The sequence below is a fragment of the Quercus lobata genome, chromosome 2 (genome assembly GCF_001633185.2).
Source record: "Quercus lobata isolate SW786 chromosome 2, ValleyOak3.0 Primary Assembly, whole genome shotgun sequence".
NCBI classification, from domain to species: Eukaryota; Viridiplantae; Streptophyta; class Magnoliopsida; order Fagales; family Fagaceae; genus Quercus; species Quercus lobata.
Genome location: NC_044905.1, coordinates 57,186,906 through 57,204,698, shown reverse-complemented (window position 1 = coordinate 57,204,698; position 17,793 = coordinate 57,186,906). Strand labels below are relative to the sequence as shown.

Here is a 17,793-nt window from a genome sequence, read left to right as displayed (position 1 = left end):
ATCTTGAAATGGAGATTTTATTTTTTTTATTTTTTTTTCACTCTTGTTAGTACAAACTTTAAGGACGCACTTTTCTTTCGGAATAATGATATATAAAAATAAAATTGCATGAGCAACTTGGACTCCATGAACATTTTAATAATGATGATCGATTTTTTTTTTTTTAGGTGGTTGAAAGATTTGATTATTAGTTTCTGATTAAGATAACGTGATGTTTAAGTTAAAGTTCTGACTATAATGATAGAAATTTACATAAATATTGATTTAATTATTTATAATTTTGTTTATGGATTGTTTGCAAATTTAATAGAGACGTATACTGCAAGATTGATAGAGACATGTACTGGTTAGATACTTTGACGCCTCACATCTCCAAGTTTTGGACGGATAATAAGGCTCACAAATTTCAAAAATAAAAAGGTAAATTGCAAATTACACGCCTAAAGTTTGGGGATGATTGGATTTTACACTCTGAAATTTCAAAATTTAGATTTTACCCCCTTATGTTTGGGAGTGCTTAAATTTTACACCCTGATGTTTCAAAATTTGGATTTTATCTGTCCAAAACTTTGTGGGCCTTGGTTGGGTGAGGCATCAAAATATCTAACTAGTACAAAGTTTTGGACTCTGTGAGATACCTAAAAAAAACTGGATCTCAAAAAAAGGGGTAAGGCATCGGCACCTTCCCTTTTCTAGATTATTTGTGAAGTTGCCACTTATTTTTTGTTACAAAAAATTAGAAAAAGAAAAAATACATATGATACATATTTGAATAATACAACTTCTCATTTATTTAAATGAATTATAAAAGTTCAAATAGTGTATAAAACACCCTTGAATGTTTAGACCCCCAAAAACAAAAATACCAATTCAAGCTTTATGACAAACAATAAGTGTGCGGAAAATGAACACAAACTATAAACAGAATTGGTAAACAATCTAAGCCAATTAAAATCACATCCACAGCAGAAAATAAATGCAAAGATTAAGGGAAGAGAGATGCAAACACAAGGACAACACAACGATGTGTTATCGAAGAGGAAACCGAAACCCTCGGCATAAAACCTTTCCACCGCCCTCCAAGCGATAAGTAATCCACTAGAAAATGTAGTTGGGATACATAAACAGTAATAGACCCTCCAAACCTAATCTACCTAGTGTACCTAAGCCTTCCAAACTTCTTGCTCCAATGAGGTTGCGCCGAACCTATTTCTTTTCTAGCTTCCCAGATTCCGCTACTTGGCCATAGCATCAACCAATGTGAAATTGGTTCCTTCCTAACTACTTCCCAAAACTCCAAACAACCCTCTTACAGTAATGGAAATGGTGAGAAAAGGTTTTGGTAAAAAGCCTCTCAAGGATTTAACAATGGAGAGGAAAAGAGTAAAGGAATTTGAAGAGTCTCTTATGTAAAGATTGTGGATGAATCAATCTTGTTTTTCTCTATGGTTTCTCTCTCAAAATTCTCTCTGGAAGCTCTCTTCCTTTCGTGGGTGTAAGGGGTATTTATACTAGGGTGAGAATGGAATGTGAAGAGTCAGGTTTTTCAAAACAGAGCTGGCTCGCGGCTTGACTGAGTCGTGAGATCCAGCCGCGAGATAACTGAACGGCCAGTTGTCCTATTTTGTCCTGTAATGCTCCAGCTAGCATGATGCTTCAACTTCTGGCATGCCTAGCACGTGTGCAGCTTCTGGTAGCTTGCAGTCGTAAGTCACCCGCGAGATCCAATCGCGGGTCTCTGTTTTTCTTGCACATTCTTGAGCATTTCTTCACACTATCTCACTCACTACCCTTACAAGAATCCCACCTAAATATAGGGTTACTAATTGCTGAAATACAAGCAAATTTGGCCCGGAATAAAGCCAACAAGATGGTTGATTAAATTCAACCTTACAATCTCCCTCTTTGGCTATTCCATGATAAAACCCTAAAACAAATTTTAGACTTAACATGTGAGTTGGGAACAGTTGAACAAAACTCACTCACACCTAACTCTAGAAACTCTGAAGCTCTTGAATCATATGAACATGAAACTCCTGAAACACAATATGATTATTGTATACAGAAAGGCATGAAATGCATATGAAGAAAGCATGATGTGATCAAGCAAAGATGGAGTTAAGAAACAAACCATGGCTTGATCAAACAAGCAATCACTACAAGGTAGTGACCACAATGCTCATTCACACTTGGAATGAACACTTGGACATACAAGCTAATAAGATCAATGCAAACATGAAAACAAACCCTAAAAACTTACAAAAGCAACATACCCACAAAACACATTGTATACTGAAAAACATCATCAATATATAAAAAGTATCAAAGTTTCAAAACCATCCATGAGTTACGATAACCACAGTGTATCAAACCCATAATAACAACAATAATCCAAAACATAATACTATAGCCATAAACATAAACAAAGTAAATAATGTTTTTGACAGCTCCCCCTCAAAATAGTACTCCCCCTCAAGAGCTGCTCCAAAAAAAACTTCTCCCCCTTTTTGACTGGAATGGCCAAAGGGTCACTACTCATGATGTGTGGTGATGTTGTCAAATTTTACTGAGAGAACATCAAGCTGGTCCTGCATGGCTGCTATCTTTTCAGACTGCTCGGTCTGGACCTCTCTGATTCCATAAAGCCTTTCCAGGATGACCTGAAATGCATCTGGAGGTATATCTGAAGAAGTTGATGCTCTAGTCCTCTTGCCTCTCCTTCTGGGTGTTGAAGTTGATGTCTGACCTGTTGCCTCTGCCTCAGTCTCCATTGGGACACCCTCTCCTTCATCACCTTCATCTTCTTCACTTGGAAGATGAACACTTTTCCTCTTGAAGGTTTGTTTGTTAATTGTTGAAGGTGTAGACATGAGACTGATGTCTTGAGGGATTGTAACACCCTTCTTTCTAAAAATCCTCATGAGTAGGCTAGGGAAGATCAGTTTAGGTCTAGAAGTGGTTCTAGTCTCATCCACAATAGTTTCAAATATGTGGGAGCTGATATCAATGAATGTCTTTTCCTTGAGCTCCATCAGAAAAATTGCTCTGGCATTATTAATTGTAGTCAACTTCTTTATAGGATACAGGTTAAACATCATGATAATAGTGAGACACCTCATGTCCACTGGAAAGGCTGTGGTATTAAGGCATTTCCTTTCTCTCTGTCCACCAATCCTCTGCTGTACAGTTTCTATAGAAAGCATCCTATCCATATAGTTGATGAAATCATGATCTTCTAACCCTTCAAGACCTAGCACATCATCAATATCATGTGCATCTAAGATGAATTCTGTTCCTCTAACCCAGCAGCTCAACTCATCTTCCCTTATCACAGCATTGGAGTAAAACTCCCTAATTAGGGATTCATACACAACTAGTAAATTACTTAGCAGTTTTTTCCATCCTCTCCCCTCAAAGAAATTAGGGATAAAGGTGTCTCTCAAATCCTCCAAATCCACATACCTTTCTTGTATGATGCCTACCTTTAAGAAAAAATTCTTGTATCTCTCAAAATGGGAAACAGATTTAAACAGATTATGGTCCATTTTCATTCTCTTATCTGCTTTCTTGGCAGGTGTTTTCTTCTTTGGGGATGAAGGAGCCATCTATAGACAAGCAAAAAAGGCCACAACAACAAAGCACAATCCATGTATACAAAAAAATCAGTACTCTGTTAGTGTCATAAAGAGATAAGTGTAGAGCAACAAGACCAAAGATGCCTAAAAGTCAAGAATAGAGGAAATGGCTCAAATCATAAACCAACAACTCAAATGAGTGTACCCATTGGTAGACACTCAAGAACAAACAACATTTTGCAGAAAAATTCTAATGCTGCAGAGTATAACATCACCCAAAGGACAAACATATGTCAATGAGACATATCTTGATGACTATGGAATGACACAAAATACTCAAGGCAGAAACACACACAAGATATACTAACACAGAATCAAATCAATATAACCCAACAAACAAAACTCAATCATTTTCAATCAACTAAATAAAGTGAGTTCAAACAAAATGGGTATAAGTCGGTCAACGAACCCTAAGCATAGAGTAAGACAAATAATAATGAACAAATCTAGCAACCTAAACAAGTTCACATAAATTAAGAGCCTCAACAAGTCAAACACGGACAAATCTCAACAACGAATCACCAACCCATCACAAATCAGAATAACAACACATAGAATCAAGAGGGAAAAACTTAAAAACAAGAAATACTGAGTGAGAAAATGAGAACCCATACCTTTTTCTTGAGGATTTTGAGAAGAAATGCAGCAAAAATGGAGTTTGTAGAGAGAGACACAGAGTGTTTGGGTAAGTTTCAGTTGAGAGAGAAAGCGAACAGTCATAAAAAGTTCGAGGGAAAACTGAAAAAGGTTTTAAAAACTGCCCTTACAGTGCAAAACACGCGTTTTTCACGACTAAGGTAAGTCGCTAGAAAGTCGCCAATATCACCCGCCAAAACACTTCAAGCCAAAAGTTTTCAAAAAATTTGCTAAGTGTTTTTCGTAACTGGAAGTCTCACTCGCAAGGGAGTCGCGAGCTGAGCCACGAAAATCTCTGTGTACCCCTCGATACTGGACCTTCCACTCGCGAACAAGTCGCCAAAACTGACCTACGAGCTTGCGATTGAGGTATGCGACTTGTCTGACCCGCGATTGAGTCACCAAAATAGGGCAATACTGTTTTTGAAATTTTCAGTTTTTTGTAAGAACAAAATACTTTCCAAAAACAACTAAAACACTCAAAAATCTTTTTGTGTTTGAATCGACAAAGATTGAGCATGTGAAAACACATTTTATCAAGTACAATCACACAAATGAATATGGCATTCATTGAACATAAACTTGTATGTTGTGTGTGGATATCAACAATGAGATAGTCCTTAGTCTAATGTGAAGTTTCAATGATCAATTCAATCAAGGCATACACAATTAGCACTAGATCATGTGACCCATCTCAATTATAGAAGTATGCATATATGACCTCCCACAAGACTTGATAACATCACTTGGAGCTTTACATTTGGCTCCAATTTCAAACATAACATTTGATCTTTTAGATCCTTTTGAAACAATCACCTCTCATTGTGAGAATAATATTTGATATTTCACCTTGATGAGATAGCCTTTGGCTTTTTGAAAAAAATCATACACTTTATTTTTGGTCACTTTCCTTTTTTCCTAGTCAAATACTAGTATGTGTGATAGGTTTTTGCAGTTCAATATCTCTTTACATTTGGAGATTTACATTGGGTGAGCTCTTTTTAGTAAAAAAATAAAAATAAAAATAAAGAGTGGGAAGATATATAGTCACAAGTCTATGCATGTCTCAAGATCAACATAACGATTCACTAATCATTCATGACAAGTTTGAAGATCTATTTACAACAGTTACATAGATTTCAAGATTTCTTCCACAATGATAATAGTGCAAAGGAACAAGCTACGCTCGTAAATACACAAAGCCATTAGCACAAAGGTACAAGGCAAAACAAGTTTTGAAACAAAGCTCAACAATGTCAATCAAACTTTTTGATTTTTTACTTTTTATGTGGTTTTTGGATTTTTGACACATAAGAAGGAAAAAAAATTGAACGGAAGCAATACAAAAAAATGAACGAAACTATGCAAAAACAGAAAAAACAAATTTCAACCCACACAATCAATAAGCAAACAACCAAACAGAGTCACAAAGCATAGGAAGTATTGATGCATAGACATGTTGTAATGCTTATGCATGAGTACCCTTTTTCACCCACACGTCACTTACGTTTGGGGTGATTCCCTTATAGGATTGGGTACAAGTGTTAGGGCTTTCAAACCTTCATGTGAAGCTTTCCAAGCAGTTGGTGAAAGGTCCAATCATCTTCATCACGTCCATCATTTTGGGATCACCATTTCGATCTCTTGATGGTTCACTAGCCTAATTTCTCCTGTCATTTCTAGGTCCTCGTGACCTTGGAGCAGTTGTATTATTAATTGCTTTCAGCTTTTGACAATTTGGTCAAGTATGCCCTTGAAGTCCACAGTGATGACACATATAGTTCGATCTAGGACCTCTTTGTGGTCGTGGACGAGACTTGGCTCGGGATTCAAACATGCCCACAGATTGATTACGGGGGTTGTTTAACATCCGTTGGTTCTCCACATTTCTCTTCTCCTCTATCTTGGGCTTCTCAGCAATAGGGCCAACTTCAACTGACTCTTTAGCCTTTATAAACTTCACTTCTTTGGTGATATAGCCCGATGAGCTATTCCCTCCGGTATATCCCAACCCAGATTTGTCTGAAAAATGTTTTTGAGATGAATAACATCATCTAGCTTCTTGGTGGAGACCCTCTCTATCTTGACATTTGCTTGCACAACCTCTTACTCAAGAAATCTCACTTTTGTGTAGGCTTCTGATAGTTCACCATTTAGTGTTTCTATATCACATTTGGCCTCCTTGTAGCAAATTAGGAGACTTTTATAGTCCTCCTCTGCCTTCTTCATCTTTCTCACAGCTGCCTTGGCCACCCTTGTGTACTTACTTGACTTCTCTAGGAATGAGTTATAATTCTCTTGAAGATTGGTTGTGAATTCATCTTCTTCTGCATCTAATTCTTCAACAACTCCCAATGATTCTTCATCACTATGTTCTCCAAGCTCTTGTACAAGCAGATTCAACTCATCTAAAGACTCAACATGGACAATAGTCATAAATGCAGAATAATTCCCTTCTTCGTCACAGCTTTCCTCAGAATCAGAGTTGGATGAATCCAAGTCACTCAGTGTCGTGGCATACACCTTGCCTTTCGATTTCAAATAATTCGGACATTCTTTCTTAAAGCGTTCATGCCCATTGTATTCAAAACAAGTGACACTTTGTGTAGATTGGGATTCTTTTCTATCTTTCTTTTTGAATTTCCTTTTCTCCCTTCCTGAACTTTGGAATTTCCCTTTATCACCAAATTTACCATTCTTGAATTTCAAGAATTTTCAGAAATTTTTCACAAGGTATGCAACATCTTTGTTAACCACATCCTCATCCGATGAGTCAGGGACTTTTGACCTTTCATTAATGGTCTTAAGAGCAAGAGATTTGCTCTTCCGTTGAGTGGGCAATGACATTTCATAAGTCTGAAGGGAACCAATCAGCTCTTGGACTTTGATGTCATCAAGGTCCTTGCTCTTTTCAATCGCTGTCACTTTGGCACGAAAGCTTTCTGACAATGACCGAAGGATCTTCCTTACTATTTTAGAATCCTCCGTTTTCTCCCCCAAATTGAACTTGCTGACAACCACCTCATTCAGCTTGCTATAGAAAGAGTCAAAGGACTCATCCTCACTCATTTTTAGCTCCTCAAACCGAGGGGTCAGCATCTGTAGCTTGGTGTCTTTCACTTTCTTCGTGCCTTCATAGGTGGTCTCCAATATCTCCCATGCTTCTTTGGCAACGATAATGTGAGAAATCCTGTGAAACTCATCTAGAGATACACTACAGAAAATCGCGTTAAGTGATTTACTGTTAGCATTAGATGCAGCGGGTGCTGCCTTATCCCATGTGGATTTGGCTTCCTCAGGCCTGGTTCAACCTATATCGACAGCATCCCAAACAGATTCATCAATGGAACATAAAAATGCTCTCATGCGAACCTTCCAGAACGCATAATTACTAACATCAAAATATGGAGGTGCATTTAGGGATTGAGACCGGTCCATCTCAATATGGGGTCAAGGATCACACTATGGTAATGAAACCAATAAAAGTGTACCCGCTCTGATACCAATTGAAAGTTCAAATAGTGTATAAAACACCCTTGAACGTTTAGACCCCCAAAAAAAAATATTAATTCAAGTTTTATGACAAACAATAAGTGTGTGGAAAATGAACACAAGCTATAAACAGAATTGATAAACAATCTTAACCAATTAAAATCACATCCATAGTAGAAAATAAATGGCAGAAATTAAGGAAAGAGAGATGCAAACACAAGAACAACACAACAATGTGTTATCGAAGAGGAAACCGAAGCCCTCGGCGTAAAACCTCTCCGCCACCCTCCAAGCGGTAAGTAATCCACTAGAAAATGTAGTTGGGATACATGAACAACAATAGACCCTCTAAGCCTAATCTACTCAGTGTACCTAAGCCCTCCAAACTTCTTGCTCCAACGAGGTTGCGCCAAACCTATTTCTTTTCTAGCTTCCCGGATTCTGCTACTTGACCATAGCATCAACTAATGTGAAATTGGCTCCTTCCTAATTGCTTTCCAAAATACTAAATAGCCCTCTCATAGTAATGGATATGGTGAGAAAAGGTTTTGGTAAAAAGCCTCTCAAGGATTTAACAATGGAGAGGAAGAGAGTAGAGGAATTTGAAGAGTCTCTTATGTAAAGATTGTGGATGAATCAATCTTGTTTTTCTCTAAGGTTTCTCTCTCAAAATTCTCTCTGGAAGCTCTCTTTCTTTTGTGGGTATAAGGGGTATTTATACTAGGGCGAGAATGGAATGTGAAGAGTCAGGTTTTTCAAAACAGGGCTGGCTCGCAGCTTGACTGAGTCGCGAGATCCAGCCGTGAGATAACTAAAGGCCAGTTGTCCTATTTTGTCCTGTAGTGCTCCAGCTAGCATGACGCTTAAACTTCTGGCATGCCTGGCACGTGTGCAGCTTTTGGCGGCTTGCAGCCGCGAGTCACTCGCGAGATCCAGTCGCGAGTCTCTGTTTTTCTTGCACATTCTTGAACATTTCTTCACACTATCTCAAATTACAATCCAATAAATGAAATATACAAGGCTTTGTCTCCTAAATTACAATCTAGTAAAAGATTACAAAGTTTGTTTCCTAGATTACAATCTAAAAAAGGAAAATTATAAGGCTTTGTTTCCTAAATTTCAATCTAAAAGAAAAGATAAAGCACTATCTACAAACCAAAATCTAGATTTGGGGGCTAGGTTATGGAATAAGAAGATGTTAGGCGCCCATCCTGCCCAAACGGAGTCTGGTCTTCTAGACTTTAAATGACCATTTATATACCCATTCAGAAGATGCACGACATTATGATGACATATTGAAATCCATAAACTCAATCTCAATTCACTCTTTATAAATTCAAAATCTGCAATTTTTATTTAAAAAGAAAACCACTTTTTATTATAAAAAGTTCAGATCTGTATTTAATGAAAATACAAATCAGTTTTTTATTCAGAAAAATACATATCTATATTTAATGAAAATACAAATAATTTTTTATTCAAAAAAATTTTCAAATATGTATTTAATGAAAATACAGATCAATTTTTATTCAGAAAAAAATTTCAGATCTATATTTAATGAAAATACAAATATATTTTTTTGTTTAGAAAAAATTTTCAGATCTGTATTTAATGAAAAGATAGATCATTTTTTATTTAGAAAACATTTCAGATCTGTATTTAATGAAAATACAGATATGTTTTTATTCAAAAAAATTCAGATCTATATTTAATGAAAATACAGATCTGTTTTTGGGATTTAGATTTTGTAAATTTCCTAGGGTACTCTATCAATAGAATTCCTTAAATCCTAACCACTTTTTTATGATTTAAAAGTCTAGATTCTACCATGAGCATTTCACTAACAATACTCTTAAAATAATAAAATAGTGTTGCAAACAAAAAAATTAAGATTATTGTTAGTGAAATGCTGACATAGCAAATCTAGACCTATAAATCAGTAAAGTATGGTTAAGATTTAAGGAAATCTATTTGGTAGAGTATTCTAGGAAATCTAGAAGATCTGAATCCCTGTTTTTTATTCAGAAAAAATTTCAGATTTGTATTTAATGAAATTACAAATTTGTTTTTTGATGTAGAAAAAAATTCAGATCTGTATTTAATGAAAATACAGATCTGTTTTTTTTTTTTTTAGTGATTAATTGTAGATCTTGAAATTTAAAGAACTAAATCATAAGCATGTTAATCACGAAAAAGATGTGAACATGTTAATCCAACTAAACATGTGAACATGTCATATATAAAGTATGAAAAAGATTGTATTGACAATGAAATCAAACATATATATTCATGAAAACCATGCAATGAACTACACACATATATCAATTAAGAAAGAGAAAAATAAACACAAGAATGAGATTAAATACCTACTTGCACGAATGTACCCTTCAATGAAATAATACTTTTGAAATCAAAGAAGTTTAACTTCTTTGAGATCTAAAATATTTTTACTTACAAAAAAGAAATTCTTAAAGCTAAGGCTTCCAAAATGTCTTTAACGTAAGGGGAGCAATGAAGTTAGAAAAGAGAAGGGCCCTAATTTGTGATGTTTTTCCTCTATTTATAGAGATTGGATGCTTGAAAAATAAGCTGAATAAGATCATATACAAATTAGACTGTGTCGTTATCCCAAAAAATTCGAAATAGATGTGTTTTATCTTAATTAGAGGGTTTCCGAGCTGGGCCTCAAGTTTATGCCAATCAGCACTTGCCATGTGCTGATTGGCCCTCTCATGTGTTGAGCCCAATTCCCAATTTTGGTTCAATTTAGACTCTTTTTTAGGGATTTTTTGAGTCGGGAATTGCACCTTGACGTATTTTTAACTCGTATTCTAAAATTAATCCCTTTTATTTTGATAATCAGGTTTTTAAAACAATAATTATCTAATAGGTAAATATTCTAAAAAGACTTAATTATCAACAATTCCCTTGTTATCTGATTATCCATTTTATTCCCATGCAAGCAGGCTAATTTCTGACAAAAACCAACAACCAATCACAAATTATTTAATTAACTTTAATTGTTTAACTAATCAGAATTAATTTAAATTAATCACACGTGATCAGTTCCACCCAAACAAAATGCATGCAGACTGTGAAAACTTGAACATGTGATATCTTCCAATCCGACGGTCCGATTTGGGAATCGGGCATACTATTGCGATCGTTAAAATCCCAAGATTATTTTTATAACATGCAATGGATGATTTAATGCAAGTAATGCAACTCTAATTTTTGGGTATATGAAATGGTTATTTTAGCCATCTTCCAAGATTAAATTATGTGTGTAAAATTGAGTGTCTATAGGCCCATAAAGTAGGACAAAGTTTAGCAACAAAATTTGTTATAGCTTAAGGCTACAACTTTACTCAATATCTTTCTATTGGAGATAAATTTTAACAAATCAACTATTGGATTACACTTTCTTTTTATATCCTCCATGTTTCCAAAATTACTAAAAAATTAAAGATCAATAGCTATGTCATCAATAAATTTTTTAAATTGCAAGTTTTTGTAGTTTAAAATTATACATAAAATATAATCTTATAAATCATATAGTAAATAATATCCGATTGGCACAAAATTTGACATGCATATTAAGAGCGTAAAGAACATGTAATCTAATAGTTAGATTTTCAAAATATGTAGTAATATAAATGATATTGAGTAAGGTTGTAATTTTAGACTACAACTAATTTGTAGCTAAATTTTGTCCTTATTTATATATATACTAGTGTTTAACCCGCGCAATGCACGGGGTCATTTTATGATTTAGGGTCAGCTTTACAACACTCACCATAAAAATCCTTTGATAGGTTTGGCCTTTGTCTTTCGTATAAGACATGCAATATAATACCCTATATTTATGTTGTCGTTGTTAAAAATTTTGAGTTTGCATGAAATCAATATGTGTTGCAATATAAAAGAAATTTTTTAAAGAAACGTAAAGGTTATTATAAATTCTTTAAGTTGTATAAGTAAAATTGATACCTTTGTATCTAAGTTCCATTCCAAGTCTTCTATTTCAGTGAAATGTTACCTTTATAAATTTTCACAATAGCTTAAATGACTATTACAATGAACGACCCTTTATATGTTTTGTAGAAATCATAATCTTTCTTATCTGCCTTTATTGCTTTTACAAAAACGTGGGAAAAAAAAGGTATTTAGAATGGATAAGGCTCTAAAAACTAAATTTCATTTACTGTATGTATACCAGTTTAACAATTATAATTATCTAAAATCCAAAAAAGCTTGTTGTGTTTAAACAAATGAACCGTAAAAACACTTTTGAACTTTGTTTAACACCAAACTCAATTTTAACTATTTAATTTAATATTTCCATTCATATTAGAGTGGAATAATGAAGTCACAAAATAGAGTATATATGCTTGGACAATGAAAATAAAACTGAACATTATCTTGATGAAGGAATTAAAGAAAAAAAGGAACCATAAAATTCCATATCCAATCATTTTGACAGGAAGCCAACTTATTTAGAACTACCACCTAAAAATTAAAGAATTAAGATACCTACTTTGGCATTATAGGATATCTTAAGAATTTCAATATCGTTGGAGTCTTAAATTTGCTCACAACTGTAAAATGATGTAAAAAAATATTTTACATGGTACTAACATGCGATGCAGAGGAACGAAACCTATCGTAAACAAAGATGACCAACAATCCAAACATGTGTGATCATAGCTAGAAAAAATAAGTACCAAAATAGTTCTCATCATAGTCAAACTTTCTTTAAAATGTTGATTTTCAATTGGAAATCTTATAAATTATATGTTAGCAATACTATTAACCACTCTTCAATTGGCATATCTGATCCACATATAAGGAAAAATGTACAATAGAGAAAACATTGAAATTAGAGACTATGTATAAAATTGGATAAACAATAGTTAACATTTCTATAACAAAGCAGTAGGGTTCAGTGAGTGTTCATGCATTGCTTCATTTAAACATCTACAATAATAATAATCTCTAAGAAAATGCATCAATTAACCTTTTTTTAACCACAGTAAAACAAATATGTACAATCTGCGAATCTCAACAATAATAGAGGATTTAAAAGTTCTCTGACCAAATAGAATAACATCCCAAAACAATAAATAAATATATCCTTCTATGTAACTCTTGTAGACGACATCCATCCCATATAGCATCTTGCCAAAGACAACATGGCATTCCATCAAAGGGGAGAAAAAAAAAAAAAGACAACATGGCATTCCATCCAACCTTTTAAAGGAAACAAAAAGCAAGTATGTAAGGAAAGAAAAAAAAAATCCAGGTTATAAAAAATGTGCACTAAACAGATTGTGTAAATTACCATTGTTCAAATACATTTTAAAAATAATATAAAAAAATCCTCCACATGTTGCTAATTCAGCACATAGACACTCAAATTCATGTAATGAGTCTACCCACACCTAAATATGAAAAAAAGATCTTGATCTACCTTAATCAATAAAATCTTCAAATTTGAACTTGAATCAAACCATTTACTTACAAACCAACAACTTTAAGTACAACACTACTTATTTAATAGGAAAAACAACAACTGGAGCCTATATTCAAAAATTAATGAAATTAAGATGGATGCATGGAGTTCCAAAATAACTCTACAAAACAAAGTATTCAATAGTATGAAAGATAGAGACTAACAATTAAATAGATACAATAGAGAGAGAATTTTGAGTTCTTAGGCTTCTTAGATTTTACTGTTCTCTCTTCATACCATAACTGAACCACAATACACACATACATTAGATGAGCCAAAATTCCAAGGTTCAGTTAATTTTCCCATATGAATTTTAAAATATGGGGACAACATTAATAACATGAACAAAAATGGAAGTCAAGTTTTTTTCTTTTTTTTTTTCCTTGTAAATTTAAGTCAAGTCATTTACTTGGAAATTCTTCACAACCACTCATTTTCTGACCCATGGATTCCTTGAGGAGTAGCACAACAATTGGACCCATCTTCTACCAAAGTATCATCTGTAGTTACGTTCAACCTAGTTTCTCCAAAGGAATGGCCCATGTCAACGTCGATATCTAATAATCAAATGTGAATTGAAAGTTTTATTTTCAAATTTTTAAAAAAGAATGTTTAAAGAACTAATAAGTACAAAGTGGCAGAAAGAGAAGCGAACCTCTTGACGCATAAAAGTTTATACTTGTACCAAGTGAATGCAACAAAGAGCAGTTATGAGTTATTGCCGTTCTATCCCTGCTTTTTTTCCTAGCCTGGGTAATTTTATTTTGTAAACTATCTTTTCTTTCATGCCATTTTCTTTTGGATCGTTTCTCAAATATTAGCATTCGTCTTTTTAGGTGTGCTTCTCTTGCATTTTCCTTTCTTTTTTCTTTTTTTCTTTTTGCTATCATATCATGGTAAAGGAAAGAAAAAAGTTTTAGCATTTATTTTTAGAATCAAAGAGTCCATATTTGATATGTTTAAAACTATTTTACTTTTACTTTTATTTTTTTTTAATCAATCATTAACAAAGGACAAAGAGTTATAAACTAAATAATAGCTACAAAGAAAAATTAGGCTTTCCTTACCTTTCAATTTAATTCAATAGTTCTTCTCGAATAGTAGCCAAAAGTCTTATAAGTCAGGGATGACTAATCTGAATTAACATGTGAGGGAAAATATGTTATTATAAATACAGAATTCCTGATAAGAGTCAATATAAATGAGGTGCTAGAAACTAAGATCCTATAAAACATGTGATTGTGTGTCATATAATTAATTATAATTATCTAAAATTCAGAACACATGGCAGTTTTATATAAATGAAACATTACAAATTTTGAATCAATACCAAACTCAAATTTAACAACATAAAGTAATTTTTATGCTCTATTTTGTATATAATGATTCTACTTTTGGTTTTTGGTCAATTTCTGCATTATCTAAAGCAATTTAATACCTTAGTTTACAATAATAAAATATACTGTTAGGATTAACTATGCTTTCTAATAAGTTTACCTAATCTGTTGCAATAAGCACATTCTTTGACGCTCGTACTCATTCAGAAAGCAATTAGAAGGAATTGCTAAGTAAAGGCTGAGGGAGAATTCGGGTATGATCATCCAATGGGTGGTCTCACAATTCCTTGCAGTGAAGACATCTTCATTGATCTCACTTCTCGCTTACATGAATTGTGATATGGTGCCTCTAAGATGAAACAGTAGTGACAATTTTGTATATCTATGTAAGTTCTTTCTTTCTTTAGGCAGAAGAAGAGATGGGGATTGTCCATCCACAAAAGATGTTACAATTAGAAATTCTGTAGCCCTTCTCACATTCTCCAAAGATATGTAAAATTGAGTCATCTTTTTGTTGGAAGGGGTTCTTTTTGGTTTTATGATATTTCTTGTCCTTTTAATTTGATTTAACATGCCAAGGATTTCTTTGGGTAATAGTGATCTGTGCAATTATTCTCTTTAGAGACTATGATATATCTATTCCCTTTAATTTAATTTAAGTTCGCATGATGTTTCTATGGATAATAGTGATCTATGCAACTTTTTTCATCTGAAAGTCATCCTCAATGATTTATTGGAACAACTTTTTTTTTTTTTACGTACTTAAGAATGTCCTTCCATTGTTCAAAGATTTCAGTTAAACTAAATAATGAAATCATCTAATTGAGTTGGTTTTTGGTTTGCACAGCATGTGAAACCAAAAAATGACATCTCTTAACCATTAGAGCAGAGATTGCAAACTATTTTTCTTGTTCCATCAAGTACTGTAGCCTTACTTCCTACTTTTAAAGTCCTACAACAGAAGGTAAGATCCAATTCATGTCTAGTGGAATTTCAAGTGCATTGTATCATGCGTGTGATGTGTAACTGGTGTGCTCTATCTTTTACTGCTTTACAGGTGCAAGGTCTGTGCAAAACATCTTCCTTAGCTCCACTATTCATAAGATTTTAGTTTCAAGTTTAACACTTGTACTACTGCTTTGGTATCAGTTTATGTATTTTTGGTTTTCTTTCTTGGCTGTGGTGAGCACTTTTGTATACCTAACTATTCTTAGTAAAACTGCAAAGAGGACAATCCATATAATTGCAGCCATTATTTTTGATTGCTCAAAAAAAAAAAAAATCATAGCAATTTTAAATTGCAGCAGAGAAAGATGAAAGAAATACCGCAAACGAAGCCTAAGAAAACATTGAAAATATGGGTTGAATTGTAAAAATTAATGCAGCAGTTCAGTGACAATTTAAATCTGTAAAATGAAGGTTTGGACCACAACGAATCAAACCTTGATTCTGCATTTTTTAGTGGTTCATGTACAACCCAAAATTCAGATAGCTACAAAATCTATCCTTGTAACAATAACAATAAATAAATAAATAAAATGTTATTCTGTACTTGAGTTGGACTAAATACACTAATTAACTTAAAATTTAAGGAAACATATATATAAAAAGCACAGGTGAGAAGTTCCAAGAAAATCATGCGTACCTTCCTAATACACCGTTGAAGAGAAGTGATGGGGGCAGACAACTAACAGAGCAGAGAAACATAACCCTAAACCAAAATCACCGTTGAGGCTGTGATTGAATGGAGCCGGAGATGGGTGGTGCTGGACCAAAAACGTAACTCTAAATCAAAATCAAGTCTTTCAAAAGACCAAACCATATTTAAAATTGAGAAAAAAAAACATTTTGATAGAGAATCCAAAAACCAAAAACAAAAATGAATCAAATCTAAACCTATCCAACAAAAAAACATAATTAAAAGTAACCTTTCATACCCAAATCTGGAAACTGACTCATCAAACTGTTCCACAATTGCATCCCCAAACCCTACCCGTAAGTTGTTCTCCCTCTCTGCCTCTCTCTCAAAACCCCAAAACCCTAACCCTTGAGAACTCTTTCTGTTGTGACTCTAAACTGCCTGATGGCAGAAATCTAAGCAGGCAGGTTTGCACTCTGTTGCAGAGAAGAAACAGAACAGAGCGCAAAGCAGATCGGCAAGGAGGGTTTAAAGAAATATCAGCATAACATTAAATTCTATACTTATCCCAATGATTTTGTTTAGATTAGAAATGGAAGTACAAAAGTAAACCCGAAATTTCATGGAGAAACTATAAAGCGGTGCAACTGAGAGAATAGCATAAAATTGAGAAAAAAAAAAATTCGTAGATAACCCAAAAACCCAAAACAAAAACGAAACAAATCCAAAATCAAAAATAAACCTATACAACAAAAAAACTCAATAAAAAGTAACATTGCATACCCAAATCTTAAAAATAAATAAATAAAATGTACCGGTGCCGGTTCCGACAAAAAAGCTCAATAAAAAGATAGATTTCATACCCAAATCTAAAAAAAAATGAGGAAAACGTACCGGAACCGATTCCGACGATCTGATGGTGGTAGATATGTAGCCTAACGGTGTTGATGCCCATAGATTTTTCTTCCTCTATGTGCTTGCAGCGGTGCTCTACGTCTGAAGAGGAACAGAGAACCCTCTACTTCTTTCTGTATCCAGCGCATTTTTTTTTTTGAGTATTCCAAGCCTAAATTGTATTTGGGCCGGTTATTTTTCTTTTTATGTGAGAGAGGTAGAGGCTATCATACGGTGTGTTATCTTTGGAAAACAATATAATGTATCGCTTTTTAAAGTTACACATGTCTGAATTTTAAGTAGAGATTTTTCCTATTTGTCATTACCTCCTTAATTCTAGGAACTCATTTTCTCTCAGTTTCTACTATTATATATATATATATATATATAATTCAATAGTTAAGAGACATATGAGGTTTGAACTGTGAATGCCTAGGTTAAAAATGCCAAAAAAAAAAAAAATCAATTTTCTTGCCATTTAGAGTGTTACTGTTGACACAAAATAACACATCCACCCTCTTCAACATGTGAAATTATTGGTAACATTTAATGTAACTGTTAACATACGACATTAGAAAATGACTAGCATTAGGCTATAACCAATTTTGTAGTCTTAGGCTATAACCAATTTCATAACTAAACTTTGTC

General features: G+C 33.7%; 1 long non-coding RNA gene across 3 annotated transcripts; it reads right to left on the bottom strand.

The window, feature by feature from the left end:
* Positions 1–12,666: 12,666 nt before the first annotated feature.
* LOC115975939 lies at positions 12,667–17,298 on the bottom strand. 3 transcript variants are annotated; one of them, XR_004088217.1, is made up of 5 exons: positions 17,146–17,298; positions 16,258–16,378; positions 14,343–14,410; positions 13,685–13,832; positions 12,667–13,013 (listed from the first exon to the last, which is right to left on the bottom strand). It is a non-coding gene; the product is annotated as an uncharacterized LOC115975939 (long non-coding RNA). The 3 variants fall into 3 exon arrangements; XR_004088216.1 differs by lacking the exon at positions 12,667–13,013 and having other exon boundaries at positions 13,344–13,832; XR_004088218.1 differs by lacking the exon at positions 12,667–13,013 and having other exon boundaries at positions 13,344–13,792.
* Between the last annotated feature and the right edge of the window lie 495 nt (positions 17,299–17,793).